Below are 25,171 nucleotides of genomic sequence, written 5' to 3'. Positions count from 1 at the left end.
TTAGGCCCTGCACCCACGTCGGAGACCAGGAGGAAGCACCTGGCTCCTGGCTTCGGATCGGCACAGTGCGCCAGCCATAGCGGCCACTTGGGGGGGTGAACCAATGGAAGAAAGACCTCTCTCTCTGTCTCTCTCTCTCACTGTCTAGCTCTTCCTGTCAGAAAATTGTTTTTTGTATTTTTTGGAATTGCTTAAGACTCAACTTAGGATGAAAATATAATCATCACTATAATCATGTAATAATTCTATCAAATATAACATTATGCATATTGATAGATTGAAGCCCATTCTTTTTATCAGATCAAGTTCTTCCTATCATCTTTAAGAAATGGTCCACAGCAAAACATTTAAACTTCTAGAACCAGTTTGTCTTTCTGTTATTTGAATCAACAGTGGCTCCTAGAAGACTGCTTCTAACCTAAGCAGGAAATCTATGCTCCAGAAACATTAGTTTATTCACATTACACATGCCAGAGATTTTAAGGAAAACTTTCAAAAATATTCTCAGATCAGTATAACTTAATGATGGTATTAGCAGTCATATCTAAACTTGGATTAGAAGTTCTTTTTGTCTAGCCTGCATTGCTTAGGCTGTGTTGCACAACTCTCCCCTGCAATGCCAGAGGACAGTGGATGATTTCTTTTCACAGCCTGCTTCACCCTGCAATTCCATTACCTCTGTACTTGTCCACTTCCTAAGTACAGGCTATAACTTCCTTGATTGCACAGCCTCTATCCCATTTACATTGTGTTCCTATTACATTTTATGGTTACCGCAATAGAGCAGAAACTTGATATTTGTTAAATGAATGCATTGCATGGTTTAAAGACAAATAGGAAAGTTAATGAGTTTCTGTGAAGGATGGTGGTCCATTCAGTCAAGTCCTTGGACTTGTGACATCACTAATGGGAATCATTGCTCCAAACAATAAACCTAAAATTCTGTAAGATTCTAAGGTGGAGTTAGGACAATTGTAGAAAACAGTTAATCTATTTGGTATATCTAAGACACAGTGGTGGTCGATAGGAAAACAAACACACTAATATATAAGCATCTACTTCTGTATGGAAATGAACTTCTTAACTGGTAGTCCCTTTACCATAGTAACCTAGAAAGTGGTCATGATGATGCTGACACAACTGACTGTAACTACAAATTATCCAGTAATGTTGACTTGGAGACATCCAAGATCAACGAACAGGGTGAAGCCACGCTAACTTCAGCTGCATTGAGATTCGAACTGAACAGAAGAAGGACCTAGCTTCCAGCGACCTGACGAAAATTTTCAGACAAGAACTGAAAAAACAACCAAGACTCTGTGGGACAAGAGGAGAGAAGACAGAGGCACCACTGCAGTCAGCCGTGCAGCGAAGCCAGTCGCCGGCGGTGAGCAGCCATCAAGCCATGGCAAGGTAGGAAGAAACAGCTGCAAGCCCCGCTGCTCGGTTTTAGCTGAGAGGGAATTCCACAGTCAGCCGCTGACTTGGACTTCAGCCGGGGGAGCTGGCTGGGGTCTGAGCAACTGGCAGTCTTGGAACAGTGAATCGCTGTGCGTCCTTGGCCCCATTCCTGCAGAACACCCTATTCCACAGCGAGGAGTCAAGCAGTGCTCTTCGATGCTGCTCCTACCAGTAAGGGAAATCAGCAGCAGCAGGAGACCCCATCTTCTTAAAGAGAAATGAGAGGAGACGGAAGCCGCCCACATCACTGGTGATATTGCCTGAGGGAGAAACTTGTGGACCTCACAGACCTTGAGTCCCGCCTGGGGGGCCACTGGGGACCAGCTGTCCACCTAAACTGCTGAATTGAGGGCACATTGCCTGCCTGCCATTGCCCCCACAAAGGCTTTTGGCCAATAGCAGGGAGGAAGCAGCGTCTTAAATGGTGAGTGCGGGCTGCCAGGGGTGAGTGCATGTGACAAGGGGATTTTATCTGAGGGATAAATCCGGGTCCCCACTGATTTTGAGTCTGTACTGCAGGGTTAGCAGGGGGCAGGATGCCCCCTTAAGCCTGTGAGGTGCTCCCCTCCCTTCTACATCACTGGTGCCTGTACTTAGACTGCCAAGGCAGAACACTGACAGGCAGCTGGAGCTGGGAACCGCTCAGCTTTCTCTGAGGACAGAGCAGCCTTGCAGGGCTGAGAATGGATTCTCTGCTCCCTGTGACTGGAGGAGCCCTGTGAGATGTATCTGTGGGAATTCTGTGACAGCTTGATATGGCATAGAGTCTAGCTGGGTCTCTGAGCAATTAATTTATCTGACTTCAGAGGCTCTGAGTTCTCCAAGTGCCTGGAGTAGTTCATTGCAGAGGGTCCAATGCTCACACTGAGGACTGCACAGATCCTCTGTGTGGTTCTAGTGAAGGTGTGTAGCCACTGTGGACTTGCTCTGGGCATTTAGCATTGTGGCAAAGAGGAGGTGAGGCAGTGATCACATCAGCCAATGTGATCATACTATCCATCTGCTGAAAATAGAGATCTACCACACCCTATGTGGGTGTCACTCTGGACTCATATCATCCCTGAGCACTGACAGGAACTCACTGACCCCACCCAGCACACATCTTCGAATATCCACTGAAGAAGCAGACACTCCCCTAAGCCACTGAAGCATATTTCAAAGATAAAAGACATCAGAGGAGAAAACCAAAAAGTGGTCCCACAAATGCCTAAAAATAAACATAGAAACATGATAAACACAAAGAAGGAAGACAATGTGACTACTCCAAAGGCACACAGCAAAATTGCAATGTTAGAATGTGAAGGTGAAGAGATTGATGAAGTTCCTGAAAAAGAGTGCGAAAGAGTAATCATAAGGTTACTCAAAAGAAATGAGGAGGGTGGCACTATTGCATAGTGAGTAAAGACACCACCTGCAATGCCAGCATGTAGGTGCTGGTTTGAGTCCTGAATGCTCCACTTCTAATCCAGCTCCCTTACAATGTGCCTGTGAAAGCAGTGGAAGATGGTCCAAGTACATGTTCCCTGCATCCATGTGGGAGACCCAGAAAAGGCATCTGGCTCCTCACTTCAACCTGACCCAGCTGTTACAACCATTGCAGGGATGAACCAGTGGATGGAAGATCCCTCTCTTACTATAAATCTGCCTTTCAAACACACAAACAAACAATACCTACATAAATAAACATTTTTAAAAGGCACAATGTGAAGCAAATTCATGACAAAGAAATCCATACATGACATGGATGAAAAATTTCCCCATGAGAAAGAGATATTGAGGAGGAATCAGAGATATTAGAAATGAAGAATTCAACACATCAAAAATACAGAGGAAAGCCTTATCAACAGACTTGGTGGGGCAGAATAAAGAATATGTAAGCAAGAAGACAAATCTCTGGAAATATCTAAGTCAGGCAAAAAAAGTGAGGAAAACTGAAAATTGTGTTCAAGATTTATGGACAATATCAAATGATCCAGCATATGAGTGTTAGGAGTTCCTGAAGGTGTGGAAAGAGAGAATGTATTGGAAGGCCTATTCAGTGAAATAATAACAGAGAACATACCTCACTTGGAGAAAAAAGGGACATCCAATACTGAAAGCACACAAAACTCCTAATAAACATGACCACACAAGATCTTCACCATAATACAGTATAGTCAAACTTTGAGCAGTAAAACAAAGGTTCTAAAATGTGCATGAAACACCAGATTTCTTTCAGAGTATCTACAGTTGTACTGACAGTTGAGTTTTCATCAGAAACACTACAGGCTAGGAGAGACTAGAGTGACATGTTCCAAGACTTAAAAAAAGAATACTGCCAATCCAGAAAACTATACCCTGCAAATCTCTCATTTATGAAAGCAGGTGAAATAACGATGTTCAAAATAAAGGGCAATTGAATGAATTTGTCACCACTCATCCAGCCTTATAAATGATGTTTAGTGTTGTGCTACACGTAGAAACACAAAAAGATAGTCATCATTATGAAAGAATGTGAAGGCAGGAAATATCCCTGTAAAAGTATAAAGGAAATCCAAAGCAAACATTAGTAATATTGATGGAAAACTAACAGGGACAAATCATTACTTCTAAATAACAACCTTAAATATAAATTGCCTAAATAAATAACTAATAGATACAGATTGGCTGAATGGACTAAAAAACAAGACTATCTAATTCTGTTGCAAGCAACACACCTCACTAACAAAGATAAATGCAGACTGAAAGTGAAATTATGGAAAAAAGATAGTCTATTCTAATGGAAAGCAAAAAAAAAAGCAGTAATAACCTTTCTAATATCAGACAAAATAGACTTTAACACAAAATCTCTTAAAAGAGAAAAGAGCAAATCACTGTTGTCGCCTATCAGGGAGAACATATGATATTTGTCCCTCTGGGACTGGCTTAATTCATTCAGCATAATGTTTTCCAGATTCCTTCATCTTGTTGCAAATGACCAGGTTTCATTGTTTTTGACTGCTGTATAGTATTCTATAGAGTACATGTCCCATAATTTCTTTATCCAGTCTACTATTGGGTTGATCAGCTCTTGTCCTGACTGTTGATGTACAATGTAATACTTTATCCATTTTAGTATTTTTTTTGTTCTAGTACTACTGATTGAACTCTGTAATTAACACACAATTATTCTTAGGTGTTTAAATATTAACTTAAAAGTGATCCCTGTTAAATATAAGGGTGGGAATGAGAGAGGAAGGAGATGTACAATTTGGGACATGCTCAATTGGACTTGCCCCAAATGGTGGAGTTAGAAACGTGCCAGAGGATTCCAATACAATCCCATCAAGGTGGCATGTACCAATGCCATCTCACTAGTCCAAGTGATCAATTTCAATTCACAATTGATCACACTGATAGGTCTAAGAGTCAAAGGGATCACACAAACAAGACTAGTGTCTGCTAATTCTAAATGATAGAATCAAAAAGGGAGAGAACGATCCATCATGGGAAGAGGGATGCACAGCAGACTCATAGAATGGCGGATGTCCTAAACAGCACTCTGGCCTCAGAATCATCCCTTAAGGCATTCGGATCTGGCTGAAGAGCCCATGAGAGTATTTTAGGCATGGAAAGCCAAGACACTCTGGCAAAAGAAAACAAAAAAAGAAGACCTAAATGAAAGATCTCTGTGAGTGAGATCCCAGTGGAATCAAAGGAATACAAATTGGAAAGGAGGAGGATAAATTAGGAAGTCAAAATATCCCATTTTTTAGATCACATGATACTCTAAATAGGGAAACCAAAACACTTCACTAAGAGACTGTTGAAACTCATAAGCGAGTTTGGAAAAAGTGCAGCATGTAAACTCAGCACAGAAAAACCAATAGCCTTGAATACACAGACAATGCCATGGCTAAGACAGAACATTAAGATCAGTACCACTCACAATGACTATAAAAATTTAAATATCTCATAATAAATTTAACCAAGGAGGTGAAGTTTCTCTATAACAAAAACTATTATTAAAGAATTAAATAAATAAATGAAAAAGATGCATAAAAAAGGAAGAATCTTCCATGTTAGTGGATTGGAAGAATCTATATCATGAAAATATATATACTCCTTAAAGGAATTTACAGATTCAATGTGATCTCAATCAAAATATCACAACGTTTTTCTCAGATCTAGAAAAAATAATGTTAGAATTCATACAGAAATACAAGAAACCCCGAATAGCAGAAACAATCTTAAACAACAAAAATAAAGCTGGAGGCATCACAATACCAGATTTCAAGACATACTACAGGCTAGTTATCATCAAAACACACTGATACTGGCACAAAAATAGACATGTAGATCAATGGAGCAGAATACAAACCCAAGAAAACAATCCACACTTCTACAACCAACTAATCTTTCATAAAAGAGCTAAAATCTATCTATAGAAAAAGTACAATCTGTCTAACAAATGGTGCTTCAAAAGTTGGATCTCCACATGCATAAGTATTAAACAAGATCCCTTCCTTATATCTTATACAAAAAGCAAGTCAAAATAGAACAAGGATGTAAATCTATGACTTAATACCATCAAAGTACTAGAGGAAAATTTCAGGAAAACTCTGCAAGACATTAGCAAAGGAAAAAACTTCTTGGATAAGACCCCAAAAGCACAGATTATAAAATAAAAAATAGACAAATGGATTACATCAAGATAAGGAGTTTCTGCACGTTAAAGGAAACAGCCAATAGAATGAAGAAACAATGGACAAAATGTGAGAAAATATTTGCAAACTATGTAACTGGCAAAGGATTACTATCCAGGATCTATAAAGAGCTCAAGACACGTAGTAACAACAAAACAACCTAAGTAGGGAAATGGACAAAGGACATGAAGGGGCACTTTTCAATGAATGAAATGCAAATAGCCAACAGACATATGAAAAATGTTCATGATCACTAGCCTTCAGTGAAATGCAAACAAAACCACAACAATAACCTCATAGTAGTTATAGTGGATTTATACAGAAAAAATAACAAAAAATCAATAAATGCTGGTGAGGATGTGGGGAAAAAGGTACTCTATATACTATATTGGGGAATGTAAACTAGTACAACCATTGTGGAAAATAGTATGAAGATTCCTTAGAAATCCTAAAATAGATCTATCATATGACCCAGCCATCCCACTTCTGGGAATGTACTCAAATGAAATGAAATCAGAACATGGAGGGCCGGCGCTGTGGCTCACTTGGTTAATCCTCCACCTGCGGCACCAGCATCCCATATGGGTGCCAGGTTCTAGTCCCGGTTGTTCCTCTTCCAGTCCAGCTCTCTGCTGTGGCCCAGGAAGGCAGTGGAAGATGGCCCAAGTGCTTGGGCCCCTGCACCTGCATGGGAGACCAGGAGGAAGCACCTGGCTCCTGCCTTCAGATCGGCACAGCACACCAGCCTTGACAGGAATTTGGGGGGTGAACCAATGGAAGGAAGACCTTTCTCTCTGTCTCTCTCTCACTATCTAACTTTATCTGTCAATTAAAAATAAAAAGAACATGGAAGAGTTATGTGTACCCCCACATTTATTGCACCTGAATTCACAATAGCTATGATATGGAATCAACCCAGATGCTCATCAAATGATGACTAGGTAAAGAAAATGTGGTATATATACACTACAGAATACTATTCAGTTGTAAAAAAGAATAAAATCCTGTATTTGCAACAAAATGGAAGCAACTAGAAACCATCATGCTTAATGAAACGAGATATCCCCAAAAGACAAATATTATATGTCTTCCCCAATCTGTGTAACTAATATAATACAAAAAATGTAACATACATGAGCAAAATTGACACTTTGAGATTTGATAATTTTTACAGCCCTTGTCTATACTGCTGTTGGTTTTTCTCCTTACTTTTTGCTGAATTCTTTACTTAGTGGGGGCTTAAGCTTATGATTATAAAATAAACTGAAAGTATGTGATTGTAAAATTTAAATGGAAGAAGAAAGGAATTAGGAGGAAGGGTAGAGCATGAGCAGCAGGGAGGGTAAGATGAAAAATATCACTATGCCACTAAAGCTGTATATATAAAACACATGAATTAGTTCACCATATATAAATTTTAAATAATCAAAAAAATAAAAAAGTTTTCAGAAAGACACTCATAAGTAAAATAAATATTTTGTGATTTTAAAAAACCAGAAAGTACTTATAAATATATTAACTGATTTGGAATTGTGAGTGATATTAAGAGAATATGGCTTTTGGCCGGTGCCCCGGATCACTAGGCTAATCCTCCACCTAGCGGCCCTGGCACACCGGGTTCTAGTCCCGGTCGGGGTGCCAGATTCTGTCCCGGTTGCCCCTCTTCCAGGCCAGCTCTCTGCTGTGGCCAGGGAGTGCAGTGGAGGATGGCCCAAGTCCTTGGGCCCTGCACCCCATGGGAGACCAGGAGAAGCACCTGGCTCCTGCCATTGGATCAGCGCGGTGCGCCAGCAGCAGCGCGCCGGCCGCGGCAGCCATTGGAGGGTGAACCAACGGCAAAGGAAGACCTTTCTCTCTGTCTCTCTCTCTCTCACTGTCTACTCTGCCTGTCAAAATAAATAAATAAATAAATAGATAGATAGATAAAAATAAAAAAAAAATAAGAGAATATGGCTTTCTCTGAATGTATTTATAATTTTTAGCAATATATGAAAAAACAAACATTAATAATAAAATAATAACTAATAAAAACTTAATCAAAGGAAATCAAAAAAGGAGATGAGTGTTGTTTAGACAATTCATGAAGGAAATACAGTTTGATTTCAGAAATAATAATAATTATTATTGTAATAATAATGCATGAGATTCAGTTATTGTAAAATAAGTCCAGTGGAATCCTTAAAGATGAAAGGGGTTGAATTCACACACTGTCCTGAGAATAGGAATGTCACATACTAATTACAAAGTTGTGAATATTTAAAATTATATATCATAATGTGTAGCTGGCTAGCAGAGGGAACATGGGTAGGGAATTTTGTGAGGTTTGGCTCTGGTTTAGAATCATGTTAAGCTAAGTTCCTAAAGAAGTAGGTGACCTTAAGAAACTAGTATTTGTAGAGAGAATGACGCTGTATTAGAGAGCTAACATGAAACTATAGCCAACTTCTGCTTTAGCATAGAACATAATGTTGATTCCAGTGGAAATGGAGGTTGGGGGAGGAAAATGAGGGAAGTGTGAGATACAAATTTTATCAGTTTTTCAAGTGTTAAAAGTTAATTAATATTAATATTAGAGCATAATATCGGTATTAGTAGAATAGAATAGATGATAAAAATGTGGATCTTGGAATCAAATTGTTTAAATTAAATTCCAGTTCTCTAAATTTATAAAACTCATAGCTCTTATTTCATTAAACATTCTGTCAGCTATCCTCTTCAGAGATTCTATATAAGCGGAAAACTTAGAATTGTCCCACTGATGCTCACTGATGCTGTATTTTAATTATCATTACTTCTTGTTGCTATTACTATTTAGTCTTTGCTTTTCATACAATACAGTTTCTACTTCTATGTCTTCCAGTTTATCAATCTATTTTTTCTATAGCACCTAATTGTGTGTTTTTATATTGAGTTTCAGATTTTCTCACCTCTATAAATTGATTATTGGTGTTTATTATACCTTTCATCACCTACTTAATGAGAGCAGAATCTTCTCCTTCTTTGACATAGCTGATGAATAATCACCAGCAGGCCTTCACTGAGACCCTGGGTCCTGTAGCCACATGACCACTGCTGACCTCGGGGTAGACTCATCACTGCTGAACGATGGCGAAAGTTCTGAATTTTCGCTCATTACCCCTTATATCATCCAGGCTATACCTCCTTAGCAACATATGAAATAGTTGTCCAAGCTTCCCACCCCTTCATATGGTCTCCTGTGACAATATGCAAGAGAGTTTCATTTACCCCCAGTAAATGATAAACATCCCTGATTTCTACTCAGCCTTCTCTGACAATATCCCAGCACCATGTTGGAGTTATAGTCTGATGAAGGTAGATGCCTAGACTCCAAATTCGGCCTTCTGTGGGATATGGATGGCATAAATTTTTCTGTATGCTTTTTGCTTTGTTTTGTTTTGTGTTGACTGGAATTGAGTGGTTATGATCTGTCTTACTAGAATTCCCCTTTCCAAGAGTAGGCTTTCATTTTTTTTTTTCTTTCTATCTATGTGCATTCTGTTTTAGGATTGTGGCTTCTCTGGAATGCAGCCCAGGATATGTGAGGCAAAAAGAAAACAAAATTCTAAACAGCAAGAAAATACTCAGGGAACTTACAGTCATGTCATTCCTTAGATTAGGTCTCCAGCCAGTCTGCCTTCTCTCCACCTATCAGAGACTTCTTACTTTTGTTTAATACATAATAACAAAGACTTTCATCTGTTTTTGTCAGCAGAATGGGGGAAATCACAAGTAACATGTGTTGACTGTACTTGGAGCCCTAGGTATTGTAAGATTTCCCGAACTGACTGGTGAAAACACAAACTATTCTGAGCTCTGTGTGGGCTCAAGATCATTTAATCTGTTCAAGTAATTTTTTTCTATATCTCAATTCATTTGCTCATCAGAACTCATCTGAAACTCAAAGGGTATGTTCTGCTGACCCTAGAATTTCTCTTGCACAGCTCTGTCATCCTCCTATTGCTTCCTGCTCTGTGTACTCTTGTGAATTGTAGCTGCCTTGACTTCCCTCATGTTCACCTCCTATCTCCCTGTCCTGAAAGAGGACGCTGCAGCAATCACAAGCCATGCTTGATTTGTCTCCCTGTGTCAGAGGTCATAGTCATGTGCTGACTTTTGCCAATATCTGAAAATTATACTGCATTCATTTTTTTTTTTTAATTTAGGGGACAAAAAAGTTTCAGTTACTCTGTGAGGGTCAGAGTAGAATTTACATGCCTTCTGTTTTCCCTTTAATCTTATCTTGAGTATTGCCTAAAATATGATACATGTTTACTACAATCTTCCCTTGTAAGCCTTTGAAAATCCTGATTTTCAATAGAAATATTAGTTCCGAAAGTGTATGACTTACTTTAAATTTACCAGACTTACTTGATCTATTTCTATTATTTTATAATGTTTCCAATAAAAAGCAAAAAGGACAACAGGCCATTAACATAGAAAGCAGAGAAGACAATGAAGCTGACCTACCTTACTTAGGGGAACATTAATGTCTTATGCACGTTGAATTCCTTAAGATAAAATTCTTTTTTAGCTATAAAAATATTATATTTTATTATGGTAAAGATGAGGCATACAAACAAGCACAAATAAGACAATATAAATCAATCACAAATGAATTGTATGCTCATAGGCACAACTAACTATTCTTACACTTTTTTCCTAACTATAAGCATAATCTAATTCAAAGTTGGATTCCTCTGATTTTAAGATGCAGGAAAGTTTGGATAACATTGATTCAAATCTGCATTGTATTTATCTTACAAAAAACCAAGGCCTGCCACATGATTTTTGGGAATCCCTAGTAGCTCTGATTCCAAGTTTATCTTTTTAAAATTCATTTTTATTAATATAAGAATAATAGATTTCCTATAGTTCAGAGATACAATTCTATCATGATACTTTCTCCCTTCCTTCCTCCTCCTTCCTTTCTTTTACCTTTTAATTTCTGTGCTATCACATTTTAATTTACTTTATAATCATAGACTTAATGCTCCATTAAATGGAGAATCCAACAAGCAAAAAGTAGAAAGATCACTGTTCCTTAGGTGTAAAGGCAAGGAATGTAAATAGTTATCAAATGCAAAGATGAAGTTCACTCATATATATTACTTTTTTGTACTACATGTATTGCAAACTATATCCCGTGACTTTGTTAAGGGATAATAGATCTCATTTTACTATATCACCAAATTCATAAATCTAATTTTGTAAGTAGGAAAATGAGATCTTACACTTGTGTGGTTTTATCACATAATATATTAAATTGATTAAAATTATTAAAGGCAATTAAAGCTTTCTCCAAAAGAAAAATTATTCTCAATTTAAAAAGTGAGAGTTTGCCTCCATTTTATGTTTTATTTTTACTAATAGTCTCATAATATTATTCAAGTATTACATTGACTATAAAATGCAAAATGTAGTTATAGTATCCATTTGTTAAGTCTATGGGAGACTGAGAAGTCATCAAAGTGTAATTGTGCTTAAATAGTATTATAGATGCTATTTGAACCAGTAAAGTTGTTCTATTACTTAATTCATATTTATTTCACATCAAAAGTATACTATGTGTGCTAGTGTAAACAGTGACTAGTTGTGATATTGCTTTCAAAACTGAAATGAAATTTCTTATTAATGAATTAAAAGTATTTCTAATTTTATTATAGATATCAACATTTTTAAGAGTCTACAGGGAATATTGCTGAGAAATAGAGGTACCCTTCCCTATAGATGGAATTTTTAAACAATTTAGAGCATTTTGGTACTATTAATTGCTATACATACTGCCTCAAATTAGGTTCCAGAAAAAGTTGAAATAATAGGTTTAATTCATTGAATTCTGTTTTCTTATTCAAATACCATAAATAGATAAGGAAATAGAAGCAAGAGAAGAACATCTCCATTTTTGCAGGAAACAGAAAATCCATACTTCATATAATTACATTATAGTGGTACCTTTAATCATTGAATTTTTTTTTTTTTTTTTACCAAGACTGACCAGAATGACAATAATTGTTGCTGCAACATCTTTTGGTAAGAAGTTTTTCAAGAATTTCCTGATCAATTATTGTAGCGTATTTCAGACCAGAATATTTTTGACCAGAAAATATTATGGCAATGGTTAATAGCAAGTGTCCTTTCTCAAATACCAAGTTAAATACAGTGTAACAATTTCTTTTCCAGTCTTTAATTCAGAACTTTTTATTATGCTAAATTTCATATTCTCTGAGTGAAATATAAAAGTGGCTTATCTCAACCTTATTGAGTCAGATAAGAGTTTTTGTAGCTTTCCTGTGACTATTTTAGGAAAAAAAAAAAAAAAGATGCATCCCTTAGAGCTCCCGTTGATGAATTCTGTGCTCAGCCATCACACAATGACAGGAAATCTAGCCTAGGAAGATATTCTGCAATGTTCCTTCCAATCTAAGGGTGTTTGTTTTATCTATGGCATAAAGTTTGTATTCATGGATTATTTAAAAACTGCAAATTTCTCCCTTTCAAACATGCATGTTAGGATTCTCCCATTCAAAGAAAGATTATATTTATTCTGTTTGTGTACTCTTTAAAAAGGCTGTAGTGTCACAAGTATTTAAAAGCAAGATTTATTTAAGTAAGAGACCTTCATTTAGACCTTCATTTAGAGTGGCCTGGAGGGGCGCTCCAAGAGAGGCAAAATCCAAAGTGACTGGTGGTAGTGGCGTTTTTAAGCACAATCCTGGGGAAGAAACTGTCAATCAGTGCAAATCAGGGACAAACCCCTCAAAAGACCTGATTTATATCATAATCTTTTTACCCTGTCTGGCTTGCTCATGATAAAACAGAAGAGCCATCAGAAGGGTGGGATGCCTACTTTGCTTTACAGTAAACTGGGAGCTCAGATGCATGGAAGGCTCACTCCCTTGCTATTCTCATGGAAAGACTGGAAATTCCTAAGGAATGGGGAAGGCACTTTTAATCTTGGTGAAGGTAATTTTTTGGGAAAGCAAGCATTCTGCACCCTCAATTTCCACCTGGAACTCGCTGACTGCCTATTAACCTGACTCCTCACATTCCCTCCCCCAGAAGAATGGACCTTAACTTCTATTAAGGAGGACGGGACCATGACCGCTCTGGCTTCTTCAAGCTGAGTAGGGGCGGAGTAGGGAACGGCAGTCAAGTCAGGGTTCCAGCGGGTGGCCTCTCAAGGGGGACACAGAGCCAGTTTGCAGAAATGCTTCCATCCGCGGTTTCATGGGCATGGCCATCCCCTCAATAGTTTTGACTGCCTTGGAAGTTGGGCTGAGTGAAGGGCTTTTTTCAGCATAGAGCCAACAGTGTCTGCAGCTCTGATCCAAGAGTCCTTCAACCCCCAGGGCACTTCCACATCCAGTGACCAGCTCTTGGCTGGCAGAGCTGCTGGGGCTCTTCATAAGCTGACTTTTGTGTCCATCTGAAGCCTTGGCTTTCCTCATTGAAAACCAACACCAACAGGCTAGTGGTGGACTAACCTGTTGGGTCTCCTTGATGGCACATGACTGTGTAAAGCAGTCATTAATTGGCTTGCTGCCTATCCTTACGTTGTTCCTGCCACCTAGCATTTTTTTCTTCTTCCTGGTATTTGGTAAGCAGAACACAGAGGCAGCCTTTAATGTCAGCCAAGAGGTTGTTCAGTTGCATCACTAGACTTTGGTGGCCTGATCCAGAAATCTATAGTCACAGACATATTCTGAGAACAGCTTTTCTGTGAGATAGACAGTGCCCATGAGGAAAACTACGTCCTCACTTTAACATCAAACATGCAGACCACCTTATGTCAGCTGTCTATAAATGTATTGGTAAAACTTACCTCTCTCTAAGTTTGGTTTGAAAAGGGAGATTCTGTCTGTTTACTGTGCCCAAGGCAAAGTAAATCTAACTGTGAAAACATAATTTAAGCCCTTATTTTGGTTATGTTACTTGGCTTTTATGTAGCCAGGCTATTATTACAGAAAAATGTTAGTCATCCCTTTTATAAGGCCTAAAGACCAAACTGTACATCCCAATGGAGAGTCCTTCAGAATAGAACCAGTTCTTTATCTTCAAAAGAGTAGAGAAATGAGTGAAAAAGCCAGCCTTCTCAGATCGCTTACTGTTAGTAGCCTAATATCAAATGAAAATTAGCAAGCAATTTTAACTGTTAAGTAACAACTTATGAAACATTTACCAAACGGTCCAATGCCTTTTATAAATTTCAAGACAAGAGTACATGCATTCGGAAACAACACTTAAATATCTAACACATGTGTAACTTGTTTGACCATTAAACTTAAGCACAAACATGTCAGTGACAAATATTTCTTTCTACCAACAAATTTAAAACATCTGAAACACAGATTTATCTAGGTCACATGAGCTAAAAACATATATTTGATTAATTTAGCAGTTTGAATTCATGAGCAATCTTTTATCTATAAGCCAATTAAGACAGAGGTTTTAATAAATTTTCTCATGTAGGCATACAATATGTATACAAGTATTATACAAGGTAGAACAATATAGCAGTTTCAGTAGTATCTTCTTAAATATTTATTTTTTTTAAATATGATCAATCAATAAGAATTATCTCCTGCTCTTAGTAACCTGAAATAATCATACTTTTTCTCACTTGGGACCTACAGTCCATTATTGGCTTTTTCTCCTTACAGAATTTTCCCAAAGTACTGGATACAATAGAGGTCAGGGAAAAAGAAGCCCTTTGGAACCCAAAAGAGGACACATTTAAACACAGAACCAACAATGTTTTAACTTCCATGAGCAGTAAATCTGATTTTTAGTGTTTGGAGAGCACAAAACTGTGGATAAGAGTTTAAATGCCATGTTTCAAAGAATAAACTCATTAACCAACATGAAGAGGCACTTGCTTACTCCACACAGTATTTCTGAAAGCACCGGTAGAAATTTATAAAATATTTATCCTTTTTAGGCCTCTGGGCCTTCTCATTAAGATAACCATAATATCAGATAACACAAGATCATCAGACTTTTTTAATTTTTGGACATTTTTACCAGTAGCAATTTACATTATCATAGCTTAAAATTTAGCACCACTTCACATCTTGACAGTACCTTTAATATAATACAAATCTCTACAAGATGAGAGATATATCCTTTGATACTTCCAGGAGCCCAGCTGGAATTTGGAACTTTGGCCGGCGCCGCTACTCACTAGGCTAATCCTCCACCTGCGGTGTTGGCACCCCGGGTTCTAGTCCCGGTTGGGGTGCCGGATTCTGTCCCGGTTGCTCCTCTTCCAGGCCAGCTCTCTGCTGTGGCCCGGGAAGGCAGTGGAGGATGGCCCAAGTGCTTGGGCTCTGCACCCACATGGCAAACCAGGAGAAGCACCTGGCTCCTGGCTTCAGATCTGCGCAGCGCGCTGGCCTTGGCAGCCATTTGGGGGGTGAACTAACAGAAAAGGAAGACCTTTCTCTCTGTCTGTCTCTCTCTCTCTCTCTCTCTCTCTCTCTCTTTCTCTCACTGTCTAACACTGCCTGTCCAAAAAAAAAAAAAAAAAAAAAAATTTGGAACTTTGATTGTTTTGAATGCCTGTCAAAGATGCCAAGAAGGTTTAAAACATCTGGTAGAAATAGGATTCCTTAACATCATGATAATATAGACTAGATTTGATCATTATTACAAAGTGATCACCCAAATGCTTTAGAATAAGTATATATTTAAGCAAACCATAACTCTTTTAAAACTCAGCTGTTTTTAAACTATCAGAACTTAACAGAGACATTAAGAGAACACAACAGATTACTTCAAAAGAACACAACATCTGTGTTGTCTTTGGTCATCCCAAAAATCAAAAATAAAACCTTCAATATAAGAGTTAGTGCATAAAATCATCTCATAACAATTTTAGCAGAGTCAGAACTAGGGAAGAGAAAATAGCCTACTGGAGCTGGCTAGAAAAGTGACAAAGTCACCAATTAAACAAAAACTATTAAAGGAGATGCTGCAGTTTTTAAACAGATTTTTAAGATTTTTTTCAAAATATTACTAGCATATATGAGTTGCAAAAACCCCACTGCTTTAACAGAGGATCAGATTCTAATTCTATGTCAAAGAAAAATAGATTTTTGTATTTAAAATTTGTTTTTCTCTTATAACATTCTATGACTTCCTCATACCTTCTGTAACTAATTTAAATCTTTCTATCTTTTCTATTACAGTCTAGAGTAAATTAAGTAAAGTAATTCTATAAACCATATCCTTTCTTTATTCAAAAAAATCTCTTTCCTTCTTAACCTTCCTTACTAAGAACACATTTTTATACTTGTGACCTTTTTCCATCTGCTGATTTCCTTGATTTACATTTTGAAATAACCCATTAAAAATATCCAAATTAAGACAACATTTTAAAAATAATATAACACAATGACACCTCAAATTTCAACTTTAGCTACTTTCAAGTGATGTTGAACTATTATTCATAGACAGTTTATGGAAACATATTTGCTAACAAACTCAAATAGTTTTTCCATAGAATATAAAGTGCTAAGAGTATCAAAGTTTACATTTAGACACATTTATCTCATTTACAATTACCGAATTTACATTTAGCAATTATACCTAGATGACTTAAGATGCTGATATTATAGCATACCTCTATCTGAATTAAGGTCAGAATTACATTTACATGGAATTTTATTCTTTTTTTATAAAACTCTAGCTAGAAATCAGTGACATAAAACAGAGACTGTAAAATCTATTTTAGGGGACTGACAAAACTGATTATCCATTGTTATTTTGGCCAGATTTGTTAAACCAAGTTATAAAACAAATTTGGCAAGTTACAATGCAAAGATTTTAGGCAGTGATCTTTTTTTTTTTTTTTTTAATTTTTTGACAGGCAGAGTGGACAGTGAGAGAGAGAGACAGAGAGAAAGGTCTTCCTTTGCCGTTGGTTCACCCTCCAATGGCCGCCGTGGCCGGTGCGCTGCGGCCGGCACACCACGCTGATCCGATGGCAGGAGCCAGGTTCTTATCCTGGTCTCCCATGGGGTGCAGGGTCCAAGCACTTGGGCCATCCTCCATTGCACTCCCTGGCCACAGCAGAGAGCTGGCCTGGAAGAGGGGCAACCGGGACAGAATCCGGCGCCCCGACTGGGACTAGAACCCTGTGTGCTGGCGCTGCTAGGTGGAGGATTAGCCTAGTGAGCCGTGGCGCCAGCCGGCAGTGATCTTAAACCCAATGTCTCATTACAGCTGAACCAAATTTTCATGCAAGAGATTGTTATTTAGCAAACACATCTTTTTGGAATCTAATTGAATTTGAGTCTAGTTTTCGTTTTCCACTGGAGATTATTTACCATTATGTTAGGTTTAATGGGAGACAGCATTCATCAGAGCAGATAGGAACCCATCCAGAGAGATTCCTAAGTAGGAGAATATGATAGGTGATATAATGAAGTACGATGACTTACAAGGTGGCTCCTATAAGAGCCTGTGAAAAGGCAGGCAGGAGGGAAAAACTGGAGGTCCTGCAAGGTGATGATAACTTATACTACAGACCAAAAACCAATACTGGAAGTGTCTAATCATGGGGCTGTCAGTCAAGCCAGCCTCACGGATGGAAGTCAGGTCAGAAGGTGTCTCAAGAAGTCCAAGACATCACCAAACATATTAATCCATGTATATTCAATAGTATCTGAGGTTATTGGGCCTAGATTCTTGCCTAGAAACCCCCAGGCAAAATTACAACAATGGGGCAATTTCATCAGGCAAAACTCTCCTGCACTGGGATTAAAAGCCTCAACAATATTCAAACAGAAAAACAGAGGGACCCTGGTGGCTCACTAAATATACCCAAGGACCCTGTGACACTTTGGAAAATAATTTAATGCATATTGGAGCATATGCAGGGAAATAAAGGCAAGAAGGTGTTAGGAGACAGAGTTCTGAGACAGGGAGGCAGAACAGAGGGGCTGGCACTTTTTACAGCTCACTTAGGCTAGCTTTTCCATCCTCTGGCTTTTAACCAGGCCAGGTGGTGGTGCAGACAAGAATGAGGCACTTTTCTGCAAGTTCAGGGTCAAAGGAGTCCCGAAGTAGGTGGTTGCCTTCTGGCTGGAATGAAAGGGTAAAAATGGAATTGTACCTCAGTTCTTTTCTCTCCCATATTTGAGATGTCGCAAAACTCTGCCTGTGGTGTCCAGAGCTGCACTGAAGCCCGAAGGGAAGAGAGGAAGGTGAGGGTGGGATTAGCACGGATTACCTACTCTCACTCAGCCTTCTGTGACTGTAGCTTAGGGTACACATTTTTCAGAATAGCACACACAGGGAGTGATCAGTTCCCTTACTGGTGGTGTGCTAGACTGGGCCTTTGCCTGCTGAAATGTATACTGTCACTTTGTTCTTATAAAGGAAAAACAGTTGTTCTGTGCCCCTTATCCTTGAGTCTTACCTAATAGGCCTGATTTCTATAATGAGCCTTCATGGGAGAGCCTTAGCAAAGGTGTTTTTAAGCTAGAGTTTGGTGAGAGAGTGCCAGTCCTGGTTACTATCTCGGTTGGTGACTAGGCAGGTGAAGAAACAAAGAAGCATAGTAGGGGAATAAATTATCCCCAGTGAACCTCCTCTGAGGTATGGGCTACATAGGAAGGACCTGACAGAGGGCACCCAGAAGAGAGGACGTGAGAAGGGAGATAGGGGATATGGAGACATGCTGGGACTTGTCTGTGCAAGTTCGGGTCACATGGAGACTTAATGGGAGTCTAGATCGAAAAACTGTCTGTCTGCAAAAGGGATAATTAAACCTTAACCCAGAGCTAACCAAGGAAATATCTAGGAAATTCCAACCAACAGGACCAGGGATTTGAGTCTGTAGGAACTGAGGAGGCCTGGGGAGGCACAGAAAGCATTTAGAGGAGCAGAGAAATACAGAGATCTTATCAGGATTTGAAGTAAAGGAAAAACTCACTGGGGCATGGAGCCTGGAGCCCATGGCCTTGCTCCAAGCTGTGCCTAGTCTCCCCGACAAATTAATCTCCAAGGAAAAAAGAACAAACCACAGTTTTCAGCGCAGCACCTTAACAGACTGTCAGAGCCTGGTGTATCGTCAAGGAGTCCTTGAAAAGCATCAGAGAGTGGCCCTGGCCTAAATTTCAAGGTTATTCCAATCGCTTCTCCCAGTCCTGCAGGACCAGCGGATCCCCACAGAAGGAAGCCGAGTCAGAGCAGACCAACCTTCCCAGAGCTGAGACAAGAAATATGAAGAGCGGAGCCTCTGGCTCTATACCTTGTGAGGACCCCAACAGAGCAGGGAATTTGCTCCCTGCTGGAAAGTGCATTTCCCGGCCCAACACCATTTCAGCTGTTGGGGTCTGGTGTTCAGCCAAGAGACCTTCTGGAAGCGCTGGAGTGTAGCCCCAGCCAGAGTCCAGCAGCTGTCTCAAGGCACTCTTCCAGTCCCACATGAAGGGCTGATCCACGCAAGAGGGAGGGGAGGTGTTTCACAGTCCAGCACCCACACAGCTTGACAGGGACAGGGTCAAGAGACTTTCAGAACACACCGGGGAGTGTCCTGGCCAGAGTCATCCAGTTATCTCAAGGTCTTTATCCAGCTCCTTCACGAACGGCCGATCCACACCAGAGAAAAGAGGGGTTAGAAGGTCAACTCCAGGGGATTGGATTGCACGGGCCTAATCAGCGAGCCTGGCCCCTGAGTCTTAAGGCCAGCAGCCGCACTAATCACTTTTATCCAGCTGATAAGGCCCCGGTGTTTTTGAGTAAATGAGAGGGTTGCTATGGAGGTGAGTGAAACTCTGAAAAACAGAAATGAGAACAGTCTGCGTGCTCACCCATCTGCGAGATGACCCGACACTGGCTGGAACTGACCTCTGGGAGGATCCCCGTGATGCTGGAGTCGCTGTCTGAGAGTCACTGCACCAAAATGTTACAGCTGAAATGGTGGCAGGGAAAAGATGACCTCGTTTCTTTGCCTTACATGGAAGAATTTCCCAGCAACAAGGCTGAGGGAAAGCATTTAAAAGTATTTAAAAGCAAGATTTATTGAAGTCAGAGACTGCCAGGCAGAGTGGCCTGGAGAGGGGCTCCAAGAGAGGCAAAACGCCAGTACCCCGTTTTTTTTTGACTGACAGAATGATATGATGTAGGTAACAGTGTATGAGTTCTGGAAAAATGGACTTCTAGGCTCTTCCTTCAACTGCTTAGAAAATGTCCCTGAAATTAACATAGAAGGAAGCCAGTATGGCCGAATAGGATGTCCTGAGTCCACCTTGCACCTTCCAATCCAGTTGGTTCCCCCAGATAAACACAGCAGCAGGAGGGCAGGTGAATATATCAAACAACCACCTAACCGAGAGAGCATCATGAGAATCGCAAGAAAAAAGGGAGTGTTTTAAGCCCTTAAATTGTGATGAAGTGGACTTCCCCCACCTCTGGGGAAAACTGATATAACAGTCATACTAGGAAAACATTAATAAAATTCTGATCACATTCAACACTTCTGCAAATTTGAGAGGTAAAAAAAGAACTGTGGTTCTGTCAACTCCATTTGAGTATTTTTCCACTATATTTTTGCAGAAATGATGAGAAGATTAAGAAAAGGATTCCATTGTTGTAAACTATCTGCATGGCTGTCTTTCTATTAACACACACACACAAAAAAATATATATATATATATAGTACCCCTCCAAGAACAAAAAGAAAATGTAAGGCTAAAAGAAAACAATACTTCCATTAGGATATGGTCTTATGATAATCTAAGCTCATTTATGGAAATGATAAAGAAAGGAAATCCTATCTGGGGAAATTGCGGGGAGTAGCAGAGCAGAGAGCAGCCACCTTGAAATCTACAAATCCCCAGGTGCTGTAGTTTCTCAGGCAGATGAGCGCCTTTCCTTCTTATCTGTGATTTTATAACAGGGTAGCCAGTTGGGCATAGCTCAAGAATGAACATTTATTGCTAAATGAAACTGTGCCTTGTACTTGTCATGTCTCTTTCTACTTGCGGTTAAAGGAAGAATTGTTCACCTTTCATGAGGACATTATTTGGTACAGGCCTTTGAGTCTCATTAGTACTTACCATACGGACTGTAACCATAGGAACTATAAGAATTAACGGTCCCCCAAATGGTCAAAAGTCTCATTCCTGTACTAACAGTTAGCAATGTAAAGCAATGGCAAATGCCAGTGAAGTGAAGACCATATTGTACAGACTACTAAGTTTTGCTGGGATCCTGAAATGTTATGAATTACTGTAGTAATAGCAGCCAATGTGGCATATGGCACATGGCATATTTTTAAATGTTACATATTTTAATTTTGGGCAAGAGTTCATTTCTGTGCCTGTTTCTTCATTCCTTCCACCCTTTTGCTTTGAAAGTAATCCTGTCTCAGTAAAGAATGTCAATTACAGAAAGTTAATGTAATGTTATATTAATTGGCATTCTCTATAAAATATCACAATTTAATTAAGGAACAAGAGTATACTTTAAACAGTTATAGGGGCCCGTGCTGTGGCACAGTGGGTTGAAGCCCTGGCCTGCAGCGCCGGCATCCCATATAAGTGCCAGTTCAAGTCCCAGCTGCTCATCTTCCGATCCAGCTCTCTGCTATGGCCTGGGAAAGCAGCAGAAGATGGCCCAAGTTCTTGGGCCCCTGCACCCACGTGGAAGACCTGGAAGAACCTCCTGGCTCCTGGCTTTAGATCAGTTCAGCTCTGGCAATTGTGACCAACTTAAGAGTGAACTAGCGGATGGAAGACCTCTCTCTCTCTGTCTCTGCCTCTCTCTGTAACTCTTTCACATAAATATAATAAATCTTTAAAAAGTTATAAAATTACAGAAGACTGCATGTTTATTATATAAATAAATTTTATATAGCCCACATTTATGTATGTACACATACACACAAACATGCAGGTGGATATGTCAGTGCATTCCAAGTGAGAGAATGATAGCTATTATTCCAGCTAGCTTTGGATGCATAACAACAGTCACAAAACCTAAGAACTGAAGACAAAAAACACTGTTATTTCTCATGAGTCTATAAGTCAACTAGATGGTTATTCTGGTCTGTGCCAACCTGTCTGATATTTGTGGTTAGCAGGAATCTCAGTTTCATTGAGATGACTTAGGATGGTTTCACTCACTTATCTCTTGTTAACCTAGGGAGTACTAGCCGTGATGATTTATTTCTGCTCTACAGAAATAATGGAGGATCTCTTATCCTCCAGCAGCTTGTCCTGTACTTCTTCACATGACTCTCTCTGCATCACAAAGAACAGTAAGAAATTTCAACACCCAAGATTTAAGAAGATTCAAACCTCTGCTTGCATCATATTTGTCAGTGTGTTGTCTGAACAAAAAACATGTCCAAGGTTTGATTCAAAGGACAGAGAAACAAACTTTCCCTCTTGATGGAGGAGTGGCAAATATTGTGACAATATTATAATTTACCAGAAATGGGGACTTGGGGAGCCTATTCATTTTTTATAGATTCATTCAGCTACTCTACTTGCATATAAATACAGACCTGTCATGAAAAGAACTTATTTTAGGGTTATTGATGTCTACTTTGGATAGACATAATGCCTTATTCTTTATTTCTTGGTACAAAGTTTAGTGCAAACAAATGAAGACACGTATAATTCTTAAATTATTATTATTATAAACCCTCCAGGAGGGTTTCCTTTTCTTTTTTTATTGATATAAAGAAGTAAGGAGAATTTTTGAAAAATAGTTTGATGTCTAGCCTGTTTTGTTTGTGTGGATATTAGCAAAATAAATTAAGAATTATTATTACATCCCTTATCAGGATGTCAAGTATCATGAGTTTGAATTGTAACAAGGGGTAAAGATTTGAAAAACTAAAACTTGGTTCCAAAACTAGAAGGGAGTAAACACTGGTTCTATCAAAAAGAGGCTTCCAAGACAGGGGTAGGAACTTTCACCACCAGCCTCACACAAGTGTTGGCTAAGATGAGATAGAACCATTTAAGTCTGAGTGTACGTGTGAGGGTTATTTGTCTTTTCCATGGGCAGAAAAGAGTGACTTGGTGGAGCTCATCTCTGTATCAGACCTGGTGTAACACTGTCTCACAGATGACAGAGGGATAGAATTCACTCCTGGATGTTTACAATTTTTTACAGAAGAAATCCATGTGTTTGTATAATCATCTTCATCTTCTCAGGTTAGGATCAGCATTTTTAAAGCCACTTTATAGGGCCTTTATTTTATAGCTTAGAGCTCGTTCTCCAGAAAATGAGGTCCTACCCCAGTTCCTAAAGATTCATAAATCACTATCACTTTTTTGAGATGATAATACTAAAATGTAATGTGTCAGAGTGAGATTTGATTACTGTTTATAGCCCTTATCTATACTCCTGAGGAATGGTGGTCTTACTACTGACTACTTGCTGAATTCTTTATTTAGTGTACAGGTAAGCTTGTGATTATAAAGTAAACAGAAAGTATGTCATTGCAAAATTAAAAGAAAATAAGGATGGGAGGGGGGAAGTATCATTATGTTCTTCAAACTGTTAATATGAAATACATGAAATCTATCCCCTTTAAATAAATAAAGAAATTTATACAGAGACACAAAGATAGTATTGTATCATCCATGTGGACCAGACTTCATCTTGGGAAGGACTATTTGGTTCTTTGTGGGTTTCCTGAGAGTTAATTCCCTAGGGTTCAACGGCCCTTTCTTTACCCACACTGTATCCCCCATCTTGCCTTTCTCATGTAGGAAATAAATGGATTTCTAAAGCTGTAACTCGTGTGCCACAGACAAGAGACTTTTTATTTCAACAAGGCATTGTCAAGACAATGAATGCTGACAAATTACAAAAAAAAAATAATCATGATGTGGGGCCGGAGCTGTGGCATAGTAGGTTATGCCTCTGCCTGCAGTGCCGGCATCCCATATGGGTGCTGGTTCTAGTCCCAGTTGCTCCTCTTCTGATCCAGCTCTCTGCTGACGGCCTGGGAAAGCATTTGAAGATGGCCCAAGTGCTTGGGCCTATGCACCCATATAGGAGACCCAGCAGAATCTCCTGGCCCCTGGCTTCAGATCGGTCAAGCTCCAGCTGTTGCAACCATTTCAGAAGTGATCTAGAGGATGGAAGACTTCTTTCTCTGTCTCTCCCTCTCTCTGTCTCTCAAATAACTAAATCTTTCAAAAAAAAAAAAAATACATGATGTGACTTAAAGGTCTGTACATATGATAAAATTGCATAGAAATACACACTCAAACACAGACACAAATATAAACAAAACTGGTGAATCTGAATAAACTCCATAAATTGTACTAATGTCATTCTTCAAGTTTTGGTATTGTGCCATAATTATATAAACTGTTTCTCTTATTGAAAACTGCATGAAGGGTACATGTGGCCACTTTGTATTTTTTTTTTTTTTTTTACAGCTTCTGAAGAGACTTGAATTATTTTTTAAAAAAGTCAAAACTCTGCTGTGGCCAGGGAGTGCAGTGGAGGATGGCCCAAGTGCTTGGGCCCTGCACCCCATGGGAGACCAGGATAAGTACTTGGCTCCTGCCATCGGATCAGTGCGGTGCGCCGGCCGCAGCGCGCCTGCTGCGGTGCGCCTGCCGCGGCAGCCTTTGAAGGTGAACCAACACTTTATGTTCTGTGTGGGGGCAAACTGATGAAATCTTTACGTAATATATACTAATTCGATTTTCTGTGTATAAAGATAATTGAAAATGAATCTTGTGAATGGAATGGGAGAGGGAGCAGGAGATGGGAGGGTTGCGGGTGGGAGGGAAGTTATGGGGGGGAAAGCCATTGTAATCCATAAAATGTACTTTGGAAAATTATATTTACTAAATAAAAGTTTAAAAAAATTAATACATTTAAAATAATATAGTAAGGACAATTTGCTTCCCATAGCTACAGAAAACCTATGAAGACATACTAGAATTCAAAGCCCAAAGTAAGTAATGTTTACATACAGTTTGTGGTGAAAACAATGCCATGTTAAGATAAATTAGTTTAAATACTAAAATAATAAAAACTAA

The 25,171-nt window shown here is 39.1% G+C and overlaps 2 long non-coding RNA genes across 2 annotated transcripts in view; one reads left to right on the top strand and one right to left on the bottom strand.

Annotated features, from left to right (window-relative positions):
* Positions 1 to 20,069, bottom strand: part of LOC149128136 (uncharacterized) — a 143,189-nt gene extending 123,120 nt beyond the window's left edge. Inside the window, exon 1 of the long non-coding RNA XR_016230428.1 lies at positions 19,964 to 20,069. This is a non-coding gene — a long non-coding RNA (uncharacterized LOC149128136). The remainder of the gene's footprint in view (positions 1 to 19,963) is intronic.
* LOC138848640 (uncharacterized) lies at positions 1,178 to 24,861 on the top strand. The gene is made up of 2 exons (XR_011386694.2): positions 1,178 to 1,885; positions 24,560 to 24,861. It is a non-coding gene; the product is annotated as an uncharacterized LOC138848640 (long non-coding RNA).
* Positions 24,862 to 25,171: the final 310 nt, after the last annotated feature.

The sequence above is a fragment of the Oryctolagus cuniculus genome, chromosome 2 (assembly GCF_051225735.1).
Source record: "Oryctolagus cuniculus isolate XC-2025 breed Fujian yellow rabbit chromosome 2, ASM5122573v1, whole genome shotgun sequence".
NCBI classification, from domain to species: Eukaryota; Metazoa; Chordata; class Mammalia; order Lagomorpha; family Leporidae; genus Oryctolagus; species Oryctolagus cuniculus.
Note: the sequence above shows the minus strand (reverse complement) of the source record. Positions and strands in the feature narration are given on the sequence as shown.